Source organism: Coregonus clupeaformis, chromosome 15, assembly GCF_020615455.1.
Source record: "Coregonus clupeaformis isolate EN_2021a chromosome 15, ASM2061545v1, whole genome shotgun sequence".
In the NCBI taxonomy this organism is placed as follows: Eukaryota; Metazoa; Chordata; class Actinopteri; order Salmoniformes; family Salmonidae; genus Coregonus; species Coregonus clupeaformis.
The window spans coordinates 38,585,796-38,601,783 of NC_059206.1; the positions used below are offsets into that span (position 1 = coordinate 38,585,796).

At 42.8% G+C, this 15,988-nt stretch overlaps 1 long non-coding RNA gene across 1 annotated transcript; it reads right to left on the reverse strand.

Annotated features, from left to right (window-relative positions):
* Window positions 1-2,226: 2,226 nt before the first annotated feature.
* LOC123492656 lies at window positions 2,227-5,571 on the reverse strand. The gene is made up of 5 exons (XR_006661823.1): window positions 5,351-5,571; window positions 3,590-3,681; window positions 3,274-3,443; window positions 2,996-3,161; window positions 2,227-2,876 (listed from the first exon to the last, which is right to left on the reverse strand). It is a non-coding gene; the product is annotated as an uncharacterized LOC123492656 (long non-coding RNA).
* Window positions 5,572-15,988: the final 10,417 nt, after the last annotated feature.

Below are 15,988 nucleotides of genomic sequence, written 5' to 3' on the forward strand. Positions count from 1 at the left end.
ACTCTATAACTACCCCCCCGTAGCACCCCTGGTCTGGTCTGGCCCCGCTGGCTGGAGCTGGACTGGACATCGGTGGAGCGGATTGCTTAGGCTCCGGTGTGGAGCAGCTGACCGGTACCTGACCAGGCACCGGTGAAACAGGCACGGGCTGTGCTGACGACGCGCACCACTGGCTTGGTGCGGGGAGCAGGAACAGGCCGGACCGGGCTGACGACGCGCACCACTGGCTTGATGCGGGGAGCAGAAACAGGCCGGACCGGGCTGGCAACGCGCACCACTGGCTTGGTGCGGGGAGCAGGAACAGGCCGGACCGGGCTGGCGACGCGCACCACAGGCTTGGTGCGAGGGACAGGAACAGGCCGGGCTGGTGACGCGCACCACAGGCTTGGTGCGAGGGGCAGGAACAGGCCGGGCCGGACTGGCGACGCGCACCACAGGCTTGGTGCGAGGGTCAGGAACAGGCCGGGCCGGGCTGGCGACGCGCACCTCAGGCTTGGTGCGAGGGGCAGGAACAGGCCGGGCCGGGCTGGCGACGCGCACCACAGGCTTGGTGCGAGGAGCAGGAACAGGCCGGACCGGGCTGGCGACGCGCACCACAGCCTTGGTGCGAGGGACAGGAACAGGCCGGGCCGGGCTGGCGACGTGCACCACAGGCTTGGTGCGAGGGACAGGAACAGGCCGGGCCGGGCTGGCGAAGCGCACCCCAGGCTTGGTGCGAGGGGCAGGAACAGGCCGGGCCGGGCTGGCGACGCGCACCTCAGGCTTGGTGCGAGGGGCAGGAACAGGCCGGGCCGGGCTGGCGACGCGCACCACAGGCTTGGTGCGAGGGAAAGGAACAGGCCGGGCCGGGCTGGCGACGCGCACCACAGGCTTGGTGCGAGGGGCAGGAACAGGCCGGGCCTGTTTTCTATGGGTGTATAGAGCTTCATGGCAGAAAATAAGTGTATGTAAATGTTTATAAAACTGTCTAATATTGATATTGGAGCCTTGAGAACCTCGGAAATATACTATTTAAACATTCTACACCCTTTATATGGCCATTCAACCCCTATACCCATTATTCGCATAATGGCCATAACCGCACCTCTATTACCATGGTCTTCATCACAGCATATTTCTGATAAGCAAGACAATTATGCTCTGAATTCTCGCTGCCTATCCAAATAGAGCAGCTGTGCCATGATTTGGCTTTCACCTTTAGATAATACATCCCTCTGTTAAGTAGCCCACAGAATCCAAGCAGATAAACGCACCTGTCGCAAAACATGCCGCATGTCAATATGATGCAGTGGTAGCCTCCAGAAAGAATCCACTTAAGGTAATAAACATAATAGCATGGTAGGCTATATATACAGTATATAAGCTATGATGATATACACGTAGGCCAATATGTATTTTAATCTATAGCTACACCTAGCCTATTATAGGCCTATAATAAACTCCTCTATGAAGATGCGCTTATTATCGCAAATAGCCCTATATTGCGTAGCCTATTTGAAGTTCAGTTGGCAATATAATAAGCTACAATAAGTTGTTCCCTGTTACAAATGGTAACAGGAGCCCTGCGGCCTAAATAGTGCAACACTGTATCAGCCCCTTCAAAATGCCACAATTCTTCATGACACCCCTCACGCAGGTCCACTGATGTCGGAATTTGCCTACATTTTCAATCTAAGTATTTGATTTTCAAAATGCAATATTCCCATCACGTTTGCTGATTGTATTCTCATTACTCACAATAAAATCATTAGGCCTACTAAAGTTGTTCAGACCAATCCACTGCTCATAACTATATAAATCAGCATTGTGCCAGGTGCCTATCTTAGTTGGCTATAGTTTGTGAACTTTATAATGTACATTTCTATATTTTTTTTATACCATGAATATATCGATTGACATCAATTAATTTAGGTAAAACAACTATTAAATCATATGCTGGTATAAATACGCATACTACGTTATTGTCCTTCATCAGCCAGTAAGCTTGAACAGGACACATGTCCTACAATTTGAAATTAGGCACTGCTGAAATATATGGGTTCGGCAACAGTACATTCCACTCAATATCAGATTAGAAAAATGTTGTATTTACAATGTTGCAAGGGGCAGCAATGGCTTGCAGCAATGGCTTGCAGCATGCTGCACCAACACTTTTTATTACATAAAAATAATTCATTCATACTATTTAATTGATTGAAACACACACTCAGAGCTGTTAGTGCTTAATGCAATTATTTATTAAGACCTTTATTTATTTATTTTAGCAGTCCCATTGAGACCAAGGACTCTTTCGCAACTCACAATTACACAAAATCTCAATCACGGCAGCATAGAAAACACTCCAAGAAAATACAAAAAAACAATCATGAAGAACAACCACATTCCTCAGTAAAGAGGTCCTCAACCAAGAGTCTGTGTTGCTGATGATGTCGCCATAGTCTAGGACCGGAGGAAACGGAGGAGAGGAGAGGAAACATGGCAACAAATGTGCTGAAATGACACATTCCTTCTCCACTAGCGTGTCATCAGGCAAATTACATTTCCCTGGATGGGTTCAGAAGGTGAGGGGTCAGGGGTCAACGTCAGGAGACCAGGCTGCTCCCAAGGGAGGTGGTGGCGACCGAGAGAAAGAGGCAGGGGTGGTGTATGATTTCAGAAAGCATAGCAGTCGTCATCTGAGCTCTCAGCAATAGGACTTCTATCTTCATCTGAGTTCTCGTCTACATCAGAGTCATCAAAAATATCCCCTTCTACCAGAATCAGCTTGTGGTAGGTATTCCTGGTATTGACTTGGTCTTGTGTCAGTTCACTCAATCTTCTCTTCAGCTGGCAGAGAAGGCCATTCCTCCCTCCCTCTGACAACTCCACTGCATTGCCTAAAAGTCACATGTAAAGCAGTAAATTATTTACAATTCCATTAGACAAAATAGTGTGGAGGGTATTTGTAAAGCAAGACAAAAAGTTAAGTTCAAAAATAGTATAAACCTCAACTTACGCTGATCTTGCAGCTGTTGGGACAGTGCCTCCAGTTCCCGCTGCTCTTTGTAGGCTCCCCCAGTGCCTCTTCATCTCCTGCCCCAGGATCCTCTCTTCCTCCTGCAGTCTTTTCACCAACATCAGTCTGTCGAAGATTGCCTTTTTGATGGCAAGATGGCTGTTGCCTGTGAGATGTAAACTCACAGAGGTATATAACAGAACAACAGCAATGATTGCAGCCTATGCTGAAGGTAAACATTCAATCACAATATATAACTTCTGCAATCACATACTTACTGGGGCCAAGTCTTTCCCATGGCCACACAAAGTTGTCAGTATTGAGCAGCTCATCCACTGTGGGGAGCCTAAACTCTGCCTGCTGCTCGTGAAGTTGAACAATGGCAGCTGTCAAGGCTGCTTTGTCCTCAACAATTTTTTCCGAATCTGATGTCTCCTCTTGTTGCCATCTGAATAAAAAGGGGTGCTTAGACGGACTGTATATTGAGATATATTACATCAAGATGACGAATAAAATAATAAAAACCTGAGCCAGGATTTCAGACAGAAGATCAGACATGTAGAAATAGATAAACAAGAATGAGAAAGCAGATACCTTCACATATCTCTTTGCCAACATGCGATCCATGTTGGCGAACTTCCTCTTATTACAGCCCATTGCCAGTAGTGTCATAATGTCTGTCCATACTGTTGGAAAAACATCTTCAGTCAGCTATTCTAATAATTTACTACTGTGTGCCTAACTAATCAACATAAAGATTGCAATTACAGTCGTGTAAGATTTAAAAATATATATATATACAATTATTAACATTACATAACATCATCGTAGCATCATCAGTTAAGCCCAAAAAGTAAATGTCCTTCACTGTCAGCTTCTCCCTTCAGCAGTAACATGTGTCCAAGAAAATGTCCTGCTTTGGGCAATTTATTTGGTTTCCATTCGTCAATGTTTCTGTTTTTTATGGGGTCGGGTAGTTAGCCCCACGCCCAACCCCCAACATGGAGGACCATGGACTGCTTTGTCTGCCTCCTAACCTTCGACCTGCACGGCTTGGTTGCACCTGCCAAGAGTATAAACCCCCTCCGGCTTAGCGCTCAGGGTCATTAGCGTACGCAAGCCTCTCCACCGTGGCATGGTGACAGTCCAGGAGAGGGGCAATTAGGTTTATCTTATTAATTAAAGTGTGCTGGAGCTGAAATATAAAGTACATTGTATAGGCTTATATCTCACCTCTGTACATGTTGAGGGCCTTGAGGAGCATGCCGTGTCGGCAAACTGCTATCTCAAGACCCTCCTCATCTACTTTGGCAGATGATTTTCCTGACGTCTCTTTGGCCGCTGTCCACTCTGACATGCCACACACTCCTTTGCCTGGCTTCTACAACATGAAAATCACAGTGAAGTGCAGAGATTAACTTAAAAGAAACAAGTTCTAAACTGGGTGACATTAAGCTATGTTATAGAAACTGTGAAAATAATTACATGATTGGTCTTTCGCCAGGAAGACACCATCATAGAAGCCCTTCTCAACACTAAATAGAGAGTCAGACTGCAAGATTACGTCACAAAATTATACATAAAATCAAACCACCAAAGTGTGTCAAGTAGCCTAGAGAGGTGGGTTGCTGGTTCAAATCCCAGACATCTGACTGTGTTGCTCCAACCTCTCTGTGTGTGTGTCTGTATGTCTCGGAGGGATTTGGATAAAGCACAAAGACAATTCTTCTTCATGGAAAATGACCTTCTATTTGACAATAATCTTCTTCTAAAAAGAAGACCAACTGCAAAATATATATATTTTTTGTCATTTAGCAGACGCTCTTATCCAGAGTGACTTACAGTTAGTGCATACATTATTTATACTGGGAATCAAACCCACAACCCTGGCGTTGCAAACGCCATGCTCTACCAACTTGAACCAGGATCTCTAGTGGCACAGCTAGCACTGCGATGCAGTGCCTTAGACCACTGCGCCACTCAGGAGATATAACATCACAAACATATACTTCATAACAAAAAGAAGACCAGCATGCACTTTAAGAACGCATAATTATACCCTGAACAAAACATCAACACATAAGAAGGTAGTATGAACCCTGAGGCTTTCCGGAAGCGGTATTGCTTGCGATTCCCATCCACTGATATATCATGCATCTCCTGTGAGCAGGCAGGACAATGGAGGAGATTGCTTCCACAAAGCTTGTCTATTTCAAACCGCCTGTACGTCCATTCGAGGAATGCCTTGTGGAATGTGTCGCCACTCTAATAACATGCAAAACATACAGAGGTATAAGTAAGGGACAATTTTTATATTAGGGACAAATATTAACCACTAATTATATACACACTTACCCTGCCAAAGTGCTTTGTTCTTCCGTCAAGCATTCCCACAAATGCTTGAGGGGAGCATCCTGGGACCAACACCTTCATGTCTTCAGAGGACTTGAAGAGGTCCACTGTGAAGATGGTCTGGTGAGTGTCGTGGATAATTATCACTATACTTGTTAAAAATCTCTTCCAGAGTTTTTGTAGTATGAAAATATACTTTTATTACACGAAGCAACGAAAGCCGAGATGATCTGCAGAACATCTGTTTTCCCTGATTCGGAGCTCTCCTTTTATACAGAAACAAATGCATAGTCATTCTTATACAACCTACACAGTTACTCCATTATATGTACATGATTAACATCCTTCGGTCTCACATGTTGTTTACTCGCGAGGGCTACGTGCGCTTCTCTAAATGGGGCATCTGTCACTTATCTCATTATATTGGTGGCGTGACTCAAAGAAGAACAATCACACTCTGTATTGAATATATTCACTATCCAGGCATGCATCGGGAGTACAAAGTATCAATCATGTTCATTCTGTTTTACCCTTATCATTTCATAACACAATATAAAACATATCAATCAATACTTAAACATGGTTTAAACATGTCATGTCCATCACCCATTCTCAACCACATACAGTGGGGAAAAAAAGTATTTAGTCAGCCACCAATTGTGCAAGTTCTCCCACTTAAAACGATGAGAGAGCCTGTAATTTTCATCATAGGTACACGTCAACTATGACAGACAAATTGAGAAAAAAAAATCCAGAAAATCACATTGTAGGATTTTTTATGAATTTATTTGCAAATTATGGTGGAAAATAAGTATTTGGTCACCTACAAACAAGCAAGATTTCTGGCTTTCACAGACCTGTAACTTCTTCTTTAAGAGGCTCCTCTGTCCTCCACTCGTTACCTGTATTAATGGCACCTGTTTGAACTTGTTATCAGTATAAAAGACACCTGTCCACAACCTCAAACAGTCACACTCCAAACTCCACTATGGCCAAGACCAAAGAGCTGTCAAAGGACACCAGAAACAAAATTGTAGACCTGCACCAGGCTGGGAAGACTGAATCTGCAATAGGTAAGCAGCTTGGTTTGAAGAAATCAACTGTGGGAGCAATTATTAGGAAATGGAAGACATACAAGACCACTTATAATATCCCTCGATCTGGGGCTCCACGCAAGATCTCACCCCGTGGGGTCAAAATGATCACAAGAACGGTGAGCAAAAATCCCAGAACCACATGGGGGGACCTAGTGAATGACCTGCAGAGAGCTAGGACCAAAGTAACAAAGCCTACCATCAGTAACACACTACGCCGCCAGGGACTCAAATCCTGCAGTGCCAGACGTGTCCCCCTGCTTAAGCCAGTACATGTCCAGGCCCGTCTGAAGTTTGCTAGAGTGCATTTGGATGATCCAGAAGAGGATTGGGAGAATGTCATATGGTCAGATGAAACCAAAATATAACTTTTTGGTAAAAACTCAACTCGTCGTGTTTGGAGGACAAAGAATGCTGAGTTGCATCCAAAGAACACCATACCTACTATGAAGCATGGAGGTGGAAACATCATGCTTTGGGGCTGTTTTTCTGCAAAGGGACCAGGACGACTGATCCGTGTAAAGGAAAGAATGAATGGGGCCATGTATCGTGAGATTTTGAGTGAAAACCTCCTTCCATCAGCAAGGGCATTGAAGATGAAACGTGGCTGGCTCTTTCAGCATGACAATGATCCCAAACACACCGCCCGGGCAACGAAGGAGTGGCTTCGTAAGAAGCATTTGTGTGCTTAGCCAGTCTCCAGATCTCAACCCCATAGAAAATCTTTGGAGAGAGTTGAAAGTCTGTGTTGCCCAGCGACAGACCCAAAACATCACTGCTCTAGAGGAGATCTGCATGGAGGAATGGGCCAAAATACCAGCAACAGTGTGTGAAAACCTTGTGAAGACTTACAGAAAACGTTTGACCTGTGTCATTGCCAACAAAGGGTATATAACAAAGTATTGAGAAACTTTTGTTATTGACCAAATACTTATTTTCCACCATAATTTGCAAATAAATTCATTAAAAATCCTACAATGTGATTTTCTGGATTTTTTTTTCTTCTCATTTTGTCTGTCATAGCATGGCGCTTGCAACGCCAGGGTTGTGGGTTCGTTTCCCACAGGGGGCCAGTATAAAAAATAAATGTATGCACTCACTAACTGTAAGTCGCTCTGGATAAGAGTGTCTGCTAACTGACCCAAAAAAAGTATCTACTTTCTCATGCCAAGGGTACACTAAAAAATGCTCCACATAAGTCTATTACTGAGAACCATTTTGCATCTGGTGGAACATTTGTTAACAGTGTAGCTTTATCCTGAACTACTTCATTTACTGCTCTCAGGTCATGAACCAATCTCCACTTCTGTTTGTCTGCCTTTAGTACTGGTGGCCTGTTATAGTCACTCTGTTTTAACCAGTACTCCCCCTTTGGACACATGATTCACATCGTGATTCATGCGTTCAAAAAAGTAAACAACAACATTGGCTATTATCCCTTGGCCACTAAAAGTGTTATGAACCAGGTCTGTATGATATCAGATCCTAGAGCATCTTGTGCTTCCATTGGTGACCCTTGTTTTCCTATTACAAAATATTGAAATCTCATGGAAGCTGGTTTACCTCATGCCTTCCTTAACCATAGTTGTTCTAGAAAATTATTTTGATATGAATCATACTGCAGTGTACAATAATAGCCTGATTTTGGTACTCTCAGTTCTTGAACTTTAGCCCTGATAAATGTTCCCCACTTCTTTAATACCTCTTGTATTGGTGATTCTATGTTCCCTACCAGTATACATTTGCTGTTTTGTCTGTAGCCATCATCATCTGTGGACATACCCCTTCCTGAACTATTATTAGTCCCTCTGATGTGCATTTAATTTGGACCCCCATTCTACACAGTGCATCTCTTCCTACTAGATTAACTGGAGTTTGTTTTGATACTAATATAGGTATACATGTAGCTTTTTCCTGCTTCTGGTTTTACTGGAACTGTCATATGTATTAACTGCATTTGTCATGAAAATTATACTGTCTTTGCATATTTGCCTGATATGGGGAGGTGAGAGGCATAATTTGGATTTACACATGAGTAAGTTGCTCCAGTATCTATCATCATTGGTGTGCCTCTATTATTCACCTGAACCTGCAGCATAGGTTCTTCATCAGCCTGCATAGTTACTGCCACTAGCTGACCCTCCCCTTTAGGATTCCCTGGGCATCCCTAGTATCCATGATTTGGTCCTCCCCAGGGGTTCACTGGGACCTGTGGAGCCTGTGTCTGAGACTGCTGCCATTCAGCTAAGCTGGGCCCATTTCCTTGCCAATTACCCTGTTGTGGTTGCCTAGGCCACCACGGCTTGGTAGGACAATTCCTTCTTGTATGTCCTGATTGATTGCACCTCCAGCAGACACCCGGTCTTCTTGGTCCACCATTCTGGTGTGTCTGCTGCTGTGGTCGGTACCATTGTTTCCTTGGTCTGTTTTTATTATTTTTGTTTTGCCACTGTCTAGGGGATTGTTGTGTGCACACATTCACTACTGGTAAGGCAGGAGCTCTTTGGTCTTGCTGCTGAGGCGGTGGTTGTTGACCTCCCTGGATGACAGGTGCCATGGTGCCTTCTTCTGGCGGCGCTGGAGTGATCACTGGAGCTTGTGTTTTATTTTTGTCCTTTCTTGTCAGCTCTTTCAGCTGCATCCGTGTCAGTTTTCTCTGAATATCTCTCCCCTGCTCTGTCTGTTTCTGTTCGTCCTTCCTGTATTGTTCCACTGCGTGAATAACATGGTCACAGAACTCTTTGTGTGACTTTGACGTTAGTCCCACCACATCTTCCAGTTTGCTTCTGACAGGCGTTGGCATTGCTTCCATCAACGATGTCCTGAACAGTTGTCATCAGTGGATCCCCCTCTGGATCTTTTTCTGTTTCTTGTCGCCACCTTTTGAGCTGGTCCTTCAGGTAACCTGCCGGGTTTTCTTTATCCCCCAATGGCTCCCCTCTCAGTGCCTCAAGGTCTATCTTGGCTGGATACTCCATTCTCAGAGTGTGCCATAGTCCTGGCCTATAACTGTCAAAGGCCACTCCATCCATTAATGTCCTCTGCACCGCCTGTATGAGGCCAGCCGCCTAATACAGGTCCTCCATTTTGGCCACTCCCACCAACCCGGCCAGCAATGCCTTCAAGTCTCCCACCGCCAGTAGCTTCCCCATTGTTTGTTCTTCAAATGTTCTAATCCATTTCCCTGCTCCTTCATGCAGGTTAGGCAGTCTAGTCACCAGGGAAAATAGTGAACCTGTGTCCCCTTTACTAAAATGGGATACTGGGCTCCATATTTGTCTGTTTTTTTTATTGTTCTTCTGTTTCTTAATTTTTTCTTTGATTTTTCCAGGTGGGCTTGCAGTGCTTCACTTGGTTCTGTTACTATATATTTGCCTCCTATGGTTCCTTGGTGTGATAATTGTCCCTCTGTCTCACTCTGTTCTTGCTCAGAGTCAGCACACTGTTTTAGTTTCTCATTACTTGCATCATCCCACTTGCTCTATTCATCAACATCTTGTCCATCTATCCCATCATTTTCCAATTTGTTTAACATACTCTTCAGTCCTCCATAACAGTCTATACAGTGAGGGAAAAAATCCCCTGCTGTATTTGATCCCCTGCTGATTTTGTACGTTTGCCCACTGACAAAGAAAAGATCAGTCTATAATTTTAATGGTAGGTTTATTTGAACAGTGAGAGACAGAATAACAACAAAAGATTCCAGAAAAACGCATGTCAAAAATGTTAGAAATTGATTTGCATTTTAATTAGGGAAATAAGTATTTGACCCCCTCTCAATCAGAAAGATTTCTGGCTCCCTGGTGTCTTTTATACAGGTAACGAGCTGTGATTAGGAGCACACTCTTAAAGGGAGTACTCCTAATCTCAGCTTGTTACCTGTATAAAATACACCTGTCCACAGAAACAATCAATCAATCAGATTCCAAACTCTCCACCATGGCCAAGACCAAAGAGCTCTCCAAGGATGTCAGGGACAAGATTGTAGACCTACACAAGGCTGGAATGGGCTACAAGACCATCGCCAAGCAGCTTGGTGAGAAGGTGACAACAGTTGGTGCGATTATTCGCAAATGGAAGAAACACAAAATAACAGTCAATCTCCCTCGGCCTGGGGCTCCATGCAAGATCTCACCTCGTGGAGTTGCAATGATCATGAGAACGATGAGGAATCAGCCCAGAACTACATGGGAGGATCTTGTCAATGATCTCAAGGCAGCTGGGACCATAGTCACCAAGAAAACAATTGGTAACACACTACGCCGTGAAGGACTGAAATCCTGCAGCGCCCGCAAGGTCCCCCTGCTCAAGAAAGCACATATACAGGGCCGTCTGAAGTTTGCCAATGAACATCTGAATGATTCAGAGGAGAACTGGGTGAAAGTGTTGTGGTCAGATTAGACCAAAATGGAGCTCTTTGGCATCAACTCAACTCGCCGTGTTTGGAGGAGGAGGAATGCTGCCTATGACCCCAAGAACACCATCCCCACCGTCAAACATGGAGGTGGAAACATTATGCTTTGGCGGTGTTTTTCTGCTAAGGGGACAGGACAACTTCACTGCATCAAAGGGACGATGGACGGGGCCATGTACCGTCAAATCTTGGGTGAGAACCTCCTTCCCTCAGCCAGGGCATTGAAAATGGGTCGTGGATGGGTATTCCAGCATGACAATTACCCAAAACACACAGCCAAGGCAACAAAGGAGTGGCTCAAGAAGAAGCACATTAAGGTCCTGGAGTGGCCTAGCCAGTCTCCAGACCTTAATCCCATAGAAAATCTGTGGAGGGAGCTGAAGGTTCGAGTTGCCAAACGTCAGCCTCAAAACCTTAATGACTTGGAGAAGATCTTCAAAGAGGAGTGGAACAAAATCCCTCCTGAGATGTGTGCAAACCTGGTGGCCAACTACAAGAAACGTCTGACCTCTGTGATTGCCAACAAGGGTTTTGCCACCAAGTACTAAGTCATGTTTTGCAGAGGGGTCAAATACTTATTTCCCGCATTAAAATGCAAATCAATTTATAACATTTTTTACATGCGTTTTTCTAGATTTATTTGTTGTTACTCTGTCTCTCACTGTTCAAATAAACCTACCATTAAAATTATAGACTGATCATGTCTTTGTCAGTGGGCAAACGTACAAAATCAGCAGGGGATCAAATACTTTTTTCCCTCACTGTATCTAAATGTGATTATTTTCCTTTCTTTGGTGTGGAAGCCTGTTGCTTCCCTTTTTCTTCTTCTATCTCTACATTCCTTGTTATTGAGACTAGACCTGTGACCTGAGAATACTGCCCCCCTTCTGTGTATGGTGGTGGTGTAGCTAAACCAGCCTTTTTCGGTTCACTCTTCCTCTCCATTTTTATCCTTCTAGCTTTGGCTATGCTGTCCCTCCAACTCTTTCCTTCCTCCCAAAATATTTTCAAGATTTCTCTCTCTTTCTCTCTCTTCTTTCTTTTCTCCCCTCTCTCTCCTGTTTTATAGTTCTTTATTAGGGTATCCATTTCCTCACACACCGCCACATATTTTTTTTTCCCATTTATCAGAGATTTTTCCAATCTCTTCCTTATTCTCTGGGAATTCCTTCTCTTCATGCTTTCTACTGATGTTCCTGCCATCCCTACTCCTTGTATTCTTGGCCTTCCTGTTGCTAATCTTATGTTTGGTTCAGTGTTTATATTAGGATGCAACGTAAATTATTTCTGTTAGCTTTCTCAGCTAAAAGTTTTTATATTCCTCAATCAATGGTATCCTTCTTCCTAATATATCTTCATACTCTGCTTCTTTCCAAAAATGTGTTTATATCCCTTGTGCCCCTCTTTTTAATATTATTTTATTTTCTTTATCTTTCTCATTACTGTCCTGTAAGTTACCTCAAATTTATAAAATCACTCTCGCTTTCTTGTGATTAGGTATATTCCCAGTGGTTTGTTCAGCCTCGGGTCACTAGACCACACCCTTTAACAAATCTAGAACCCACAATAAGTTGATGCTATCCCATCAGCATAATAGTTAAAGATACTTGCAATCCACTGGTTCACGTAACGAAAACAAATTATCATTTTAGAATTCATTAACTATTTGCATACGTCACTGGTGTTACGCAAACTATTCAGACTTCTGCTTAAAATGTCTCTTACAGCTCGATACAGTCCAGCAAGTACAACTCTCTTTTACCCGCAAACTAAAACATGGCATTAGTAAAGTCTATTCACAAACCACCAATAACTAATAGTATATTTGCATTCATATTATTAAAATACATTACTTTCATTCCAGTCTACCTAAACAATTCAAATTTGAAATTCTCACTTCCCTATTAAATCACTTTCCTCTGTTATCAATTCAAATCATTGCAACAGCTATATTATAATTGCCAGTCCGCTGTTACATTTATGTAACTGTCCTTTCTGATTAGGCTATAGTTAATAAAACAAACACTTGCTATAATTGACAAGCATACATTCAATTCATATCCATATCCATATTCAATTCAATATTCCAAATTACAACCCTATTCACAGTAGTTTAAACTCCCAAATCATTAAACCACACAAAAAATGACTCTCGAAATCGTCCCACTATTGCTGTTGAATAAGTGAGTCTTTCAATTCGAAAGACGCAAGCTGCTAAATCCCAGTCTTACATCTCAAAATCAACACTGACTATTCTATCAATCTAAGCAACCCATAACCATAGTTGAACTACAATAAAAAAACCTAGATTTTAGTCAGTCATGCAGAACCTATGCTTTATTTGTCAAGGCTGAGGTGTATGTGGTGTGGGAGTCAGGCGCAGGACACCGAAGCTTAGTCCAACAAAGTTTACTGGAGAAACTACAAGGCAAAGATACAGTAAACGGCCTCAAGAAAAACAGAGGCGAGCTATACGCAAACTATGCGTAAAACAATAAACAACGAAACAGATACAAAACACGCAGCACTACGGACAGGCGAAAACAACACACAACCTAACCAATACAACACAGGCAACTTATAGAACACGTAATCAGACACAAACGGACACAGGTGTGACAGACAGACAAAAGCAATCACACATAGAAACATTCAACGGTGGCAGCTAGTACTCCGGGGACGACGAACGCCGAAGCCTGCCCGAACTAGGAGGAGGAGCAGCCTCGGCAGAATCCGTGACATTATTGAAATGACAAGTAAATCCTCCTTTATTCCAATTATAATGGTCTGTAGTTTTAACATCTGGCACATAACACAATTATCAGAAAATAGCTTTACAGGACAAAGATCTCACAAGCTCAAAGGGAATGAATTAGCAGTCAACGAGTCAAATCTACATTCATTGATTTTGAAACCAGATCTGACTAGTTTAATCAAATGGATTATATATTCCCCTACAATATACTACAATTCCTTTACTATATCACCTCTGCTCCGAAATGATAGATAGTTATTATAATGCTTAATCTTATTTCTATCAAATTATCTATGTACTGTCTCCCACCCCTCACGTATGTCTACCTTTTGGGTGTGCAAATCAGCACTTTACAGCACATATTATTCCACTTTTATCCAATCTCTAGTAATCAATTACACGCACATAATATTCATCATATTTTAATATATTCATATCAACCAAACCATTCGTATTTCAAATGACTCTTTATTGCCACCAATCAGTTTATCATAATCTAGTCCCAGTGGAACAACAACTTTAACTACCTAGACCCTTCCCCTCAGTCATAGAATCCTCCCAGAATCCTATAGACTGGTCACTATTCACTGATCTTACACTATTCTATGCCAGGCAGTGTTGTACACACCCCAAGATATCATTATATAAAAAGCTTATTATCCAAACTTCAGATTTAAAACTCATTCCCATATTCACACGACTCTCATATCACATTCATACAACGCTATTTCCCAACACACAATCAATATTCGTATAACCTGCAGGAATATTTTCTTCTATAAAAGTGCCTACATTTGGAATGTTAACCCTATCACATTTTACATTTCACTATGGTCAATTTTACCATAATCCTACATTACTTCTAAATTTCCCAAATGTAATGATACCCTAAAAGATTGGCCGTTATATGACCACACCAGTTCACATGTCCTGTTCCTCCAATAGGATTTTTCATACCCCTCCTGGTAACGTCACACACCTTCTGATCCCCTTCTAATCAGGACACACACACACCTTCTGATCCCCTTCTGATCAGGACACACACACACCTTCTGATCCCCTTCTGATCAGGACACACACACACCTTCTGATCCCCTTCTGATCAGGACACACACACACACCTTCTGATCCCCTTCTGATCAGGACACACACACACCTTCTGATTCCCTTCTAATCAGGACACACACACTCACACACACCGGTTACGATGAGCAGCCTCTCGTGCCGAAATGAAACTATTTTTCAACTAAGTTCCCTGTGTATTGCATCCCCTGGGCTGTATCCGCAGGATTTTTAAACCTAAATTTTCAAAAACATTGCATGCATGCTTAATTCTCATTCCAACAAAAACTCTGTACTTTTCCTAAATTTAGTCCTTAATGCTGGAGAGACCCCTTCCGTACCTTACCCTCAGATTCAGCTTGATCGAATCACACAGTTTTTTTAATGCTAAAAGTAAGAACGTCGCTTACCTGTATTTAACAGTGGCCACTGAATTTTGTGTGTGATTTGTCCAAACTTTCTCTGATGGCGAAGTACTCAACGATCCCTTCCACTTCTGGCTGGCTCGCCAATAGATCGTGGATAATTATCACTATACTTGTTAAAAATCAAAGTTCTTCCAGAGTTTTTGTAGAATGAAAATATACTTTTATTACACGAAGCAACGAAAGCTGAGATGATCTGCAGAACATCTGTTTTCCTTGACTCGGAGCTCTCCTTTTATACAGACACAAATGCATATTCATGCTTATACAACCTACACAGTTACTCCATTATATGTACATGATTAACATCTTTCGGTGTCACATGTTGTTTACTCGCTAGGGCTACGTGCGCTTCTCTAAATGGGGCCTCTGTCACTTATCTCATTATATTGGTGGCGTGACTCAAATAATTATATACATACGTACGTTAAAGAACAATCACACTCTGTATTGACTATATTCACTATCCAGGCATGCATCTGGAGTACAAAGTATCAATCATGTTCATTCTGTTTTACCCTTATCATTTCATAACACATTATAAAACATATCAATCAATACTTAAACATGGTTTAAACATGTCATGTCCATCACCCATTCTCAACCACATACATTTAAGCCTGTCCCAACAGCCATCCTCCCTGGACCTTAAGCCACTATGGTTTTTCCTTGTGACTATGTGCATGTGACTATGTGTGTCAGGTCATAAGCACAAACAAGTGACAACACTAGTTCCATTGTTACTCCTATCTCCACACAGCTACAACGATAAGTTTTACATACATCACATGTCATTGACATACCCAGACCAGCAGCAGGGAGTTAGAGGGAATCATCCATTATCAGAAGCACAGCGTTTGCACTAAACATTTACATTTTAGTCATTTAGCA